General features: G+C 41.0%; 1 pseudogene; it reads right to left on the reverse strand.

Moving 5' to 3' along the window:
- Window positions 1-605: 605 nt before the first annotated feature.
- Window positions 606-1527, reverse strand: LOC130874503 (vomeronasal type-1 receptor 90-like; annotated as a pseudogene).
- Window positions 1528-12608: the final 11081 nt, after the last annotated feature.

The following is a 12608-nucleotide window of genomic DNA, read 5'->3' on the forward strand; positions in this document are numbered from 1 at the left end:
GTAGCCTAGGTTGGCCTTGAACTCACTATGTGGCTAAATCTGTCTTTGAATAGCTGGTTTTTCTGGTTCCACTTCCCAAGTGCTAAGGTCATAGACGTGTTCTCCTCCAACACTGTCACGGTAGCAGCACCTGCATTTAGCAGGACACCCTTAAACAAAAGGGGTGTCGTCTTATGGGGGATTTAGGATTTTCAGAAAAATTTTTGTAAAATAAAAAGCCATGTATATTTTTATAGGATTTTTGTTACATCTATAGCTCAAAGTGTATAGCATGCCGATTGATGATAATATTTATATACCTAGTTAGTGAAATATAGGTCACCATGACTAGTGATGTATTAAGTGTTATAAATTCTCACATCTAATATATAAGCTACTCCATGCTGCAATGATTGAGTCTTCCTTCTGACCATAACTAAAATTATTAGCAACTTGTGTTATTTCAGAATGGCATAATCTTTAATGGTAGACTGTGTAGTTTTGATGCATACATAAAAATAGGTTTAACAGAGAAAATGTTTCTATGTCTATATTTTTACCTAACCCAGAGATCATGTATAGTATGCCATGATTGATTACCGTGAAGCCAATGTTCATGTTCATGTTTAGGAAGCTTGTTTACCACAGAATAATCCTTGCATGGTTTTCAAAAAGTTACTTATACATAGTTCAGTGCTTATGAACACCAAAGGGCTGAGTGTGGCATAGCCACTGGACACAGCGGTGAGTTGGGTCATTATTCCACATATTTCTCAAGGAGGAGGCAATGCAGTCTAAACAGTATATGACCACAAAGAAACTCAGTAGCAGGAGAATGGTACGGATGGCCCTGTGCTCTGGAGATGTTTTTGGAGACATGCTGGTGCTGTGCAGGTACTGGGACTGCCTTTTATGCCTGTACAAGACAGTCACCATGTATACACTTGAAATCACCATGAGCCCTACAAGAATGGCATCCCGGAAGAAAGCCAGTACAAAATGTAAGTATCTGAAGTCACCGAAAATCCAGAGAGAACAGGATTTAGTGACCAATATAAGAACGTGCGATGTCACATTGGGGGTGGCAACAATGGAATTCATGAAAACACTAATGGACATATAGAAAGTCCACAGGGAAAGAAAGCAGCCTGAGTTGTGAAGTAAGGATTTATGTTTGAACTTGGACAAAGAGGAACTTCTGGGGTTGAGGGTAATGGCCTGGAGGATGCTTAGGTGACACGTGTCACAAATGGAGACGCTCCTCATCAGCCTGTACAAGGAAATGACTGATCTACAGGTGAAGTTATCCCAAAATCTCTGGGACCCCAAAATGTCTGTAGCTATGAAGGCCATGGTCAGCAGCATCACTATGTGGCTTAGAGCCAAGAGGCTGGTTATCAAGTTGGTGGGCTTGTGCCTGCGCTCCCGAAAGAACATGACCACGAGGAAGAGCAGAAGGACGGTATTGGCTGAGATCCCAAAGGCGATTCCAGAAAAAAAGGCATTTCTTATGTTATGGTCATCGTACACTAGGTCGTTTCTGTTCATCTTATGGGGGAAAGAAACGCACGGGGCATATCTGGAAGTGAAGAGGAAAGCTCATTTGGTACTGATTGCTGTCTTCATCAATCCCAGTCAACACTGTTGCCCTCTTGAAAACATAGGCACCAATCAATCACAGTGCACCCTGTCCTGTCTGTTCATGTTCTTCAGAAACCATCCCCACTCTTTCTTTCTTTTCCCATCACTTTCTAGTCACGCCTGGATTCTGTTTCCCACTGCTGGCTCCCATAGTACGAAGTATATACTTGCCGGGCAGTGGTGGCACACACCTTTAATCCCAGCACTTTGGAGGCTGAGGCAGGCGGGTCTCTATGAGTTTGAGGCCAGTCTGGTCTACAAAGTGAGTTCCAGGACAGCCAGAGCTAAACAGTGAAACCCTGTCTCAAAAAACAAAACAAGCAAACAAACAAACCAAAAAAAAAAAACAAAAAACAAAAAAAGAGAAGAAAGTATATTCTTTCTTACACAACAAAAGTTGCCATATAGTACAACAAGTATTTCTTGATTAGTACTTTTTTTCAGGGCAAGAGCAATGTCTTGTTTGTTTTTAATCTTCATCTTCCTTCTCCTCTACCTTTTTTTCTGAGACAGAGTTTCATGTAGCACAGGCTGGCCTTGAAGACACTATATAGTTAAGAATGACCTTGAATTTCTAGTCCTCCTGCCTCCAGCCCCCCAGTACTGGGACTATAAGTGTATATCATTAAACCTGGTTTGTGTGGTGCCTAGGATCAAACTCACGGCACTGTGCGTGTGAAGTGGGCACTCTGCCATCTGAGATGCACCCTCAGCCCCTTGACCTGCATCTTCTGGATCATCAGTATGTAGTAACAGTTACATCTCTTTGGTAGACTTAAATGAGGAAGTTATGAAGAAATGGAGCTGAGACTCTTCCAGGCAGAGTCCAGTGGATCAGATGAGCGCATAGGTACACTACTTCAGCATTGACTTTATCCTAGCTGACTTACCACCAGACCAGACATCGCTACACCGTTACCACCAGACCAGACATCGCTACACCGTTACCACCAGACCAGACATCGCTACACCGTTACCACCAGACCAGACATCGCTACACCGTTACCACCAGACCAGACATCGCTACACCGACAGGGAATGCTGGCACCTGTGAAACATGATTTCACAGTTTGGATGGATGTCTATGAGCAGCTATAGTATGAGTGTGATCTTAAGCAGTCTGTAACTCTAGAGTTCAGTCGTCTTGTTTATATGCTATGCTCGATCCTAGCTTAGATAGTAGCCATCTCATATGAGAAAAAGATGAACTATACATACCAAGGGTGAGAGTGTTTCTGGTATATAATGATGCTATAAAAAAGAAACAATTGCTTTTTATTATGATACAATTTCTCACACATGTAACTTGGGATACTTAGTGCTCTTCCTTCAACTGTTAAAAGACAGGAGATGCAAAGTTATTGAAACCCCAGAATAGCCTTTGGTAGAATTTTAGACTTTTTAACTTCCCAAAGAGGAGTATAGATCTCGCATGCTTTGTAAATCACATGCTAGAATGACTAGTTCATTTGAACAAAATCCAGTTACTTACTGGTAGAAACAGGCCAATCTGTTTCTCGGCAGGTATGTGGAATCCGTATGGCTTTCCAGACCACGTAGTTTTGTAAAGGAATAGAGAAATGTTAAAGATTTCTAAAAAAGCAAAAAACAACCCCCCCCCAAAAAATCCAGATTTTAAATTATGTGTTTGTGTCTGTGGGTGTGTGCATGTGTGTGCCGGTGTGTGCAGATGTTTGCTGAGGCCAGAAGAAGGTCTGTAGTCTGGATCTGGTTGGTGAGGTCCTGAGCTGGGTGTTGGGGACAGAACATGGCTCCTCTGTGAGGGCAGCATATACTCCTAACTGTTGAGCCATCTCTCCAAGGCTCTTTTTTTGGCACTGCAAAGTTTTATTTGTGTGGGGAGGGACCTTCAAAAGAATCATAGTCTGCCCCCCCAAGCCAGGTGCTTCTAGAGTGGAAAGAGAGGGGGCAGAGAAGATAGATGAGTTTCCTTTTGGGTCCAAGATTGGCTGTTGCTAGGAGTGACCAAAGAATGGTGAGTGTCATTGAGCAAAAGGATGTTAGGTGACTGATTGACAAACACCTCTTATGCCACTCATTATCCGGGGCAGTGTCTGCAGCAGTCCCAAGAGTTTTTCAGTTTAGTTATTTTTATTGAAAATATTTTTCCATACAATATATTCTAAGCACAATTTCTCCTCCCTCATCTCTGCCCAGGTGGCCCCCACCTCCTACACATCTAACTCCACACCTTCTTTCTTTAGAAAACAAACAGGCAAATAATAATAATAAATAATACACAATAAAAGAAAAAGAACAAGAAGCACACACATACACAGCCAAAACCATAAAAATATCAGACCAGTAAGATAAAAAAATGCCCAATAGAGCCTAGATCCCGTGATTGCTGCAGAAGGCCTACAGTAGGGGTGATACTGGGATGAGCGGGAGTTTTCTCCTCCACAGTGCACTGAGCAGGGGAGGGAGGAGGGAGCCGTGCTGCTGACATATTCTGGCATTCCCCCCTCATGGAATAAAATGGGGCATCTGAGGGGTGGGACAGTCTCTGCTTAGGTTGCTTGTAAAGATAAATCTGGAGAAGCATGGTTGTCCCATTGAACAATATTTGAGCAAAAAACGACTGTAAATGACTGGTTTTTGTCTTTTGTCAAATAAAGTTGTTTGTTTTTATTTTTAAAGTAAAAAAAAAAATGCCCAAGCAAAGCAATATGAGACAAATAGAAAGATCTACAAATCCACCATTGAGTTTGTTTTGTGTTGGCTAGCTTGTGCTGCGCATAGGACCTGCCCTTAAGTGTGGTTAGGGATGGGAGCTCATGACTACTTCCTCCTCTCAGAGCCAGGACCCCATGTGACTTAGACCTGTGTAGGCCTGGTGAATGCTGCCATAGTCTCTGTGAGTTGTTATGTGTACCAACCCTGTTGTGACTGAAAGATGACAGTTTCCTATTAAGTACCAAGTAAGACAATTGACACAATTTGATACATTTAGAAGCACTCCCTTATGTTTATATCCCTGAAGTATGAGGAGAGACAAAAGGAAATATAACCCTAATTGTCCAAATTTTCTGTGGGACTCGCAACACAATCATATATATATATATATATATATATATATATATATATATATAATATTGATATGTATTATAAGGTGGGTCACTGTTTTCTTTCTAGCACATTATTTTACTTGTAAATAGGTTCTGGGGGATGTGAACCCTGTATGAACACAGGTCAAGAGTATCTTGTTAGTGTCTTCTCTCCCACCATGCCCCCCTCCCTGTACTCACATCCACCCACTTAGCTTGGGTTAGAAGATCAGGGCAGAATAGAAGCTCTCCGGCATCTGCACACTACTTCCGGAGACCCTCCTCAAACATGGCTTGTGGAAGCCATGGCTACAGAGACAACATCTGACTCACTTTTTGTACCATGCAAAAATTGCATTTTGGGGACTCAGCAGTCAAACACACTGGTTGCTCTTCCAGAGCACTTGCACCCAGATTGCAGCTACCAACGACTATAACTTTAGTTATAGGAGATCTGATGCCCTCTTCTGTCCTCCACAGGCAAGGCTCACTTGTCCATCATAAAGAAAGACATGAATCACAAGGACAATAAGGAAGATTTTGGGAACTGGTCACATCAGATAAGACTACCTTGGGAGTGAAGAAGGAAAGCTGAAGTAGACAATTAAGGAAATAAAACAAAGAACCAATAAAGAGAAGTCTGATCTGGTAGTGGTGCCTGCAATACCTTCAGAGGAAGAATACCAGAGTTAAGACTCCTTTATTACATGGATCACAGAGGCATCTGTGCTTTGCCCTTATGATGGGCAATCCTGTGACATGAGGTGTCATCAAAAGAGCCCCAAAACAGTGATGAATGTTCCAGTCATTGTACTCAGGCCAATGGTCAGGGGTGAGGCAGGGAATGTAGGGAAGATAAACTCCTTAGCAGACACCACTGAGTGTGGACATCTATTACCTTGTGGGCAATCACATGTAGAGAGGGAAGATCTGGAGGATCCATGTGTTTTCTCATGTACAGCATAAGCACAATCATCCATGCATCTTAAAATTGGGTAAGGTATAAATAATATTCATGTCAAGGGCCAGGAAGTATATGACCATCCTTATATACGTGGAAGAACATGCTTTGGTTTGTCATTGCTCTGCAGCTTAACCTCAACTTTGTCCTCATTACTATCTAGGACCAAAGGTTCTGGGACGTGACACTGGTCCTGCTTCATGCAGCAGAGTTTAAGCTGAGGCTAAATGGGGCAGCATCTTTTACTGTGGGGCACAGTTCTAGCTGGGAAACTACAGAGGGCACAGGGAAGAAAGGCTGACACCCCAGGGAAGAGAGGAGCATCATCGCACACCAGATGTCGGTGTAGTGTGCGAGCCGCAAGAAACAAACTCTGGGAATGCGATGAACAAAAGCCTGGAGGACATGTGGGCTATGCACGGCAGCTCTTTGTGAAAACCAGTGAAAATTGTGGATTGCTTTTGTAAAGTAGCAAGATTATAAAGCAGAGCTGAGGGCGTGCACCTGCAGCTAGAATGTTTAATAGAATGTCACTACTGTTACGTCTCTGATGAGAAGAAGATGGTAGAAAAGAAAGCATTCCTTGAAGTGAGGAGTCAGAAAACCTCAGAGGACCCCTGTCTCAGACACCAAGCGCTCATTACTGGGACACACAAGTTGTCCTGCAGGAGGTGGGTTCCCTGATCAACTCTGCAATGAGGTAAGAGCTAAGCTAGTTTTCTTGTCAAATAGATTTAACTTCCCTTTCTCACCATATTCTTATACCTTAGCAATGACCAGAAAATATCTGTTTATGACAGATTTCTCCAGTGGTGTAAAAGAGGGGTAAAATCTAAATTTAAAAGAACAAGGTAGAATTGTTTTCAACTTCTCCACAGTTCCCTCTAAACAAACTGAGCTTTGGGAATCCCCTCTGGCAGAGAAATGGGCAGGAGTGTTGCTTCAGTGAGTCACACAGAGAGATAGGTTTAATAGTCACAGATATTCTGTTTCCTCATCTTGGAAATTACATTACCAGGTGTTTGGGAGCCAGGAAAAGGAAACAAACACAATTAATTACTTGTTTTAAAAATATATAACAGAAACTTGCATTCTCTGTACTCTTATTTGACACTTCCTAACTGGCAGGACACAGGTTTGTGAGCTCACACTATTAATTTGTATTTTAGGAAGGTCAAATTTGGACCGTTTTCCCAGGGACATACTTGTAGATATTTTTCTACAAGTGAAGTTATGGTGAAGGAGGCAGTGTTTGCATTACGAAGTTCATTTCCAGAAATTTCAAGTATGTAATATTATTATTTTAAATCTCTCAACTTAGAACTCACGCATCCCAATCATTCAATCATAATTTTATTTTGTTTATACATATCAGAGAGGTGAAACAGAAAGTATTTAATCAACATGAGTCGAAACTTGCCTCTTCTTTGATACTGTACAGGGTAAGCCATGTTTAAAGTCAGTAGAGCATGATCAATGGTACTTGAGTACTGATTTGCTAAAATTATTTCTTAGGGTACAAAGTTATATGAAAAGACTCCATAGCCTAAAAAGAAATTTCCCTCATTGAGCATCTTTCCTGATTAGAATGGTGGGAAGTGGGTGTGTAATCCGAGGCTAACAAAAATCTCACCTGGAAATCCAGTTTGGTTCCTTGTCTTGCCTGCTTAGGACCGATCTAGTCACCAGGAGAGTCTATGGCTGTGGAATAAAGAAGCCCCTACCGAGGCCGAGGCATGGGGAGATTTAGTACATCCAAGAACTAGCATGGAAGTAAATAGTATCTTTAGCTGATTTCTCTGCAGGTCTGTAATTTTAATGTCTCTGGTAGGATGACAAGATCTCACTGGGGAGCAAAGAACAGTGCTGTCCCCAGTGGAATTTCATCTCTTAATTTTACTTTAATGTCTCCTGCATAATAGCAACCCGGGGAAGGCTGCACACAAAACTTTTTTCTTAAGCACCAGTGGTCCATCTGGGTGAGGAGTGAGAAGTGTAACGGTCTTGCAGATGCCACCAATGTCCCTCGTTTTCCTTCTTCTCAAGCTCAATTCTGACATGGAAGACTTGTTTTCCAGATTGTATTGTTCTTATTTATTATGGTTTCCAGACACCCAGTTTGGTGTTTCAAAATGTAATGAATTTAAAAGTAAATTTTGCTGGGCAGTGTTGGCACAGGCCCTTAATTCCAGCACTCAGGAGCAGAGACAGAGACAAGATCTCTGAGTTCAAGTCCAGTCTGGTCTACAGGGGGAGTCCAGGACAGCTAGGGATACACAGAGAAGCTCTGTCTTCAAAAAACCAAAACCAAAATAAGAAACAAACAAAAGAGTAAAATTTAAAAGAAATAAAATTAAAAGAAAAGTAGAGACCGAGCTGGAAGTCAGGGTTGAGGCAATCACAGGCAGACTGAGCACAGGGAAAACTGAATTACACCCCGAACAGGACAGTGCAGGGGAGGGAAGGGATGATCATCTCTCATCTGCACTAATGAATTCGGCAGGAGGCTTGAACGTCCCCTGGAAAAAAATCCAGAATTAGGTTTTATCCTACAATATAGTTTGTACAAAATTGTGATAAAATGGGACCTTTTAGCCTATAGTGATTTGCCAGGTATAGAATTAGAAGACATCCCATTAAAACAACCATTAGAATTCCACAGAGGCTTTAACTCATAAGGGGACTGAAAGGCCAAGTGTTTCTTCCGAGAAATGGAAACTTAAAAGGAACCAATAGAAAAACATGACGACAGTAAGAATAATATCCACATCCGATATTATTGAGTGGATGAACCTGGGAAGATTGGAAAAGATGGAAGAAAGCCTCCCCGACAGTTAAGGAAGTCTACATAAGAACAAAGGAAGAAATAAAACTTTCTTCTTGTAAAAGATACATTTAAAATAGTAACAAGCCAGATGTGGTTGTGCACACCTTTAATCCCAGCCCTTGGGAGGCGAAGGCAGACAGATCTCTGTGAGTTTGAGGTCAGCCTGTTCTACAGAGAGTTCCAGGACAACTAGGGCTGTGTAGAACTAGTTTCTTGGAGTAATGTGGAAAGATTTCAGCTAGAGCCAGCAGAATTTTTAGGAAAGTACTTGTAATAATTAATCTTATTGTCAACTTTGGAAGATTTAGAATCGTTATGGAAATGAACTTCTGGGCACATCTGTGAGAATTTTCTAGATTAGCTTAATTGCAATGAAGAGCCACCCTACATGTGGGTCACACTATTCCTGTGATAAAACTGATTACCATGCATACATCTCTGCTTCTTCCTCCTCTCCTCTGCCGTATCCTCCTCCTCTGGACCAGTCTAGGCTCTGATGCACAGAGACTCACCTGCCTCTGCTTTCTGAGTGTTGGGATTAAAGGTGTGCACCACCACCATTCAGCTCTTTCTGCTTCGTGATTGTAGATGCACTATGAACAGCTATCTCAAGATCTTGGTACGGTGACTTCCTCACCACAGTGGACTGTGCCTCCAGACTGTGAGCTAAACAAACCCTTTCCTCTTGTTTGCTTCTGGGAGGGTATCTAATCTCATCAACATAACTAGGATAAATTCTTTCAATGTTTTGAATTCTCTATATATTGTGGATCCCTGTTGATGAATACTGGAATCTTTCTTATTTTCTTTCATAATCAGTCTAACAATAGCTGTTTAAGCTCTTACTACTTTCAAAATCCTGCAACTTTTATTTCAATTTATCTATTAATTAGTTTTTCTCTATTTCATTAATTTTTTATTTTCGGTTTTCAAACAGGGTCTCTATACATAGCTCCAGTAGTCCTAAAACTCACTATGTAGACCAGGCTGGCCTCAAACTCACAGAGCTCCGCCTGCCTCTGCCTCCCGAGTACTGGGATTAAAGGTATGCATCACCACCACCCGGCTATTTCATTGACTTCTGTTTTTAGCTTTGTTATTTTATTTTCTAATCTATAAACATTTTTGCCTTTTCATATGATTATTTCATATATATTTTGTTTTTGTATGGTTTTAATTTTAGGATACTTCTACTTGTAGAATTCTACAAATAGAATGAGTTAGAAACTTTGTTTTGTTTTGTTTCTAGAAGAATGTGGAGAGTTGGTTATGTTTGATTATTGTTTCCTTCTAGTCCCGTGTATTTATGTTCATGGAGTGTTAATTTTTTTATTAAATCTATTTAATACGTATAGGCTCAGTCAAATTATTTATTCTTGTATGACTTTGGATGTTTGTGTTTTTCAGGGTGCTAGTTCACACTTAATTATAATGATCAGATTGTGTGCTTAGATATACTTGTAGTGTTCTTTTAAGAAATTTAATGGGAAAAAATTTAATGTCCATGATGACTGTGTCCATGGTGTCTGCAGTAATGATCCTTGTTTCATTTCTGTTTAAAGGTTTGTTTCAGAGAATTGATTTTTGTTGATTTTCTATAATGATTTTGTTTTCAATTTCATTAATTTCCGTTTTAATTTATTTTGTTTTATGTTTCTAACTGATGTTGGCTTGAGTTACTCTCCTTTGTTGGGTGTTCTAAAGTGAAAGGAACCTTAGATTACTGACTTTTGTATAATTTTTACTTATATGAATTATTTTTTGTGGATTTCTCTAGTGATTTTGCTGCATTCCCAAATTCTGCTAATTTGACATTTTTTCCTTTGGTTTGGGGATTATGTTTAATTTTTCTTTAATTATTTTTTTGACATATGAATTATTTAGAAATTTTTTACTTAATTTCTATATATTTGGAAATTTTTTCAGGTATTTTATGTTACTGGTTTTACTTTCATTCTACTGTGGCCTAAGAGGTCTTTGGTCATATCTCTACTATGATTTGTTAAAGTCAGTTAATTTTCTGTAATGATTTTGTTTTCAATTTCATTGAAATGTGGTCTATCTTGGTGAGTATACCAGGTGATCTTTAAGAACATGTGCTTGACAATGAAACAGTCCAAAAATAGACAATTAGATTCATTTGGTTGATGGTATTTCTTAGTTCAAATATATCCATACTAAGTACCTGTCTGCTGGGTAATAATTTCAGTGGGTTTGCATGGTAGTCTGAAGGTAATTGACCCCCATAGTGTCATAGGCAGTGACACTATTAAGAGGTGTGGCTTTGTTGGAATGGGTGTGGCCTTGTTGGAGGAAGTGCGTCACTGCGGGAGCGGGCTTGGGGTTTCCTATGCTCAGGAGATAGTCGCTCAGTCGACTTCCTGTTGCTTACCAGGTATAGGACTCTCAGCTCCAGCACTGCCCTCTGCCTGCAAGCCGCCATGCTCCCCATCATGATGATAATGGACTGAACTCAGTCTATAAGTGAGTCACCCTAATTAAATGTTTTTATGTATAAGAGATGCCATGGTCATGGTGTCTCTTCACAGCAATAGAAACCTAAATTAACACAGTTTGTGAGACTTGTCAGTTTTTCTTTCATTTTTGTGGGTTATATATCGGGATCCTCACCAGATGTTCACTATGATGATTGAAAAGGAAAAAAAAAATTTTAGTTTGGGCTGGGCAGTGGAAAGTTCATGATGACATATGCTCAAGGGGAAAGTAGCAATTTGAAATATACCTAGAGAATTGTCTGTAACTAAAGTCTACCCTTGCCGGGCGGTGGTGGCACACACCTTTAATCCCAGTACTCGGGAGGCAGAGGCAGGCGGATCTCTGGGAGTTCGAGGCCAGCCTGGTCTACCCGGGCTAGTTCCAGGACGGGCATCAAAGCTACAGAGAAACCTTGTATCGAAAAACCAAAAAAAAAAAAAAAAAAAAAAAAAGTAAAGTCTACCCTTCATGGTAAGCCGTATTAACTAAGTGTAATTGTGTTGGGGGAAAGTGACAGTTAATTAAAACCAGCCTCTATAGTTTACTTTTGTCTTATTAAAGAAGAAAAAAGTGTCTCCTAAACATGTGTGAAGGTAAATGCCTAGGAATAAAATCAGGGGTTTCCTCATACTCTCTCCTGTCACCTCACAACCACCTCAAGAGTTCTAGTCTAACCCTGTGTGTTATGACCACGGAAGGTGCAGCCATGGTCTCCCCTGAAGTAGCCAGGAAGGAAACTGAAGCCGTGGCCCTCATAGCTACAGGGAATGTTAATGAGACCCAGTGGAGTTACCTTCAACCCTTATCTAAGGCGTTACCAGCCCCATGTTACCTGGATAGTCACAGCTGCTTTTAATGAAAGTGTGTGGGTGGAGCTTCACCCCAGCCCCTGGCATCCATTTTGGAATGTCTGGGTGGAGAGTTCCATTTCAAGCCCCCTCCCCTGGGAGTTACCTCAGTACAGACTTCACCTTCGAAAAAGCCCACCAAAAAGGCGACCCCTCCCCAGGGAGGATCAAGACCACTCCCACAGGCTATTTAAACTGCCCCCAGAGAATGAACACGTGGTCTTCCTGGTTCTCCTTTGCCCCTCTCCATGTTTTTCTGAAGGCCACTGGGAGCACTGGCATCCTTTAAACCTGGGCTTTTTCTAATTCAGTTTGATTTGATTTGATTTGATTTGGATTATTGTGTCTGTGGAGAGGCTTAACGGACCAAACAAACAAACAGAAAACCTTTATAGTGAAAGACTCTAAATGCATTTGTAAGCCCCCTCAACCCTAAGAAAATGTAAAGCTTTAAGAAAAATCTAAAGCCATTTCTGATGACTCTCAGTACTTCCCCACCTCCCCTGGGAACCAAGGACATAACAGCTATGCATGCACGTACTGAGATGTTGGAAACTTTCCATCTCCCTGAATGGGGGCATGATAACCCTTAGGTTATGACTCAGTTACTGATGTTTTGACTTAGTCCCTGGGAAGGGGCAAAGTGACCTTCAGAAGTTTCCCTTTACCTCATCTGATCTGGCAATCACTCTCCAGCTAATTATTGGTAATAGCCTTTTTGAATAAGCCAATCCAATAAGTTACAGGTTCCGCCCCCTTGTCTCTGTGGTTTTTTGCTTTAAAAGATG

Source organism: Chionomys nivalis, chromosome 5, assembly GCF_950005125.1.
Source record: "Chionomys nivalis chromosome 5, mChiNiv1.1, whole genome shotgun sequence".
In the NCBI taxonomy this organism is placed as follows: domain Eukaryota; kingdom Metazoa; phylum Chordata; class Mammalia; order Rodentia; family Cricetidae; genus Chionomys; species Chionomys nivalis.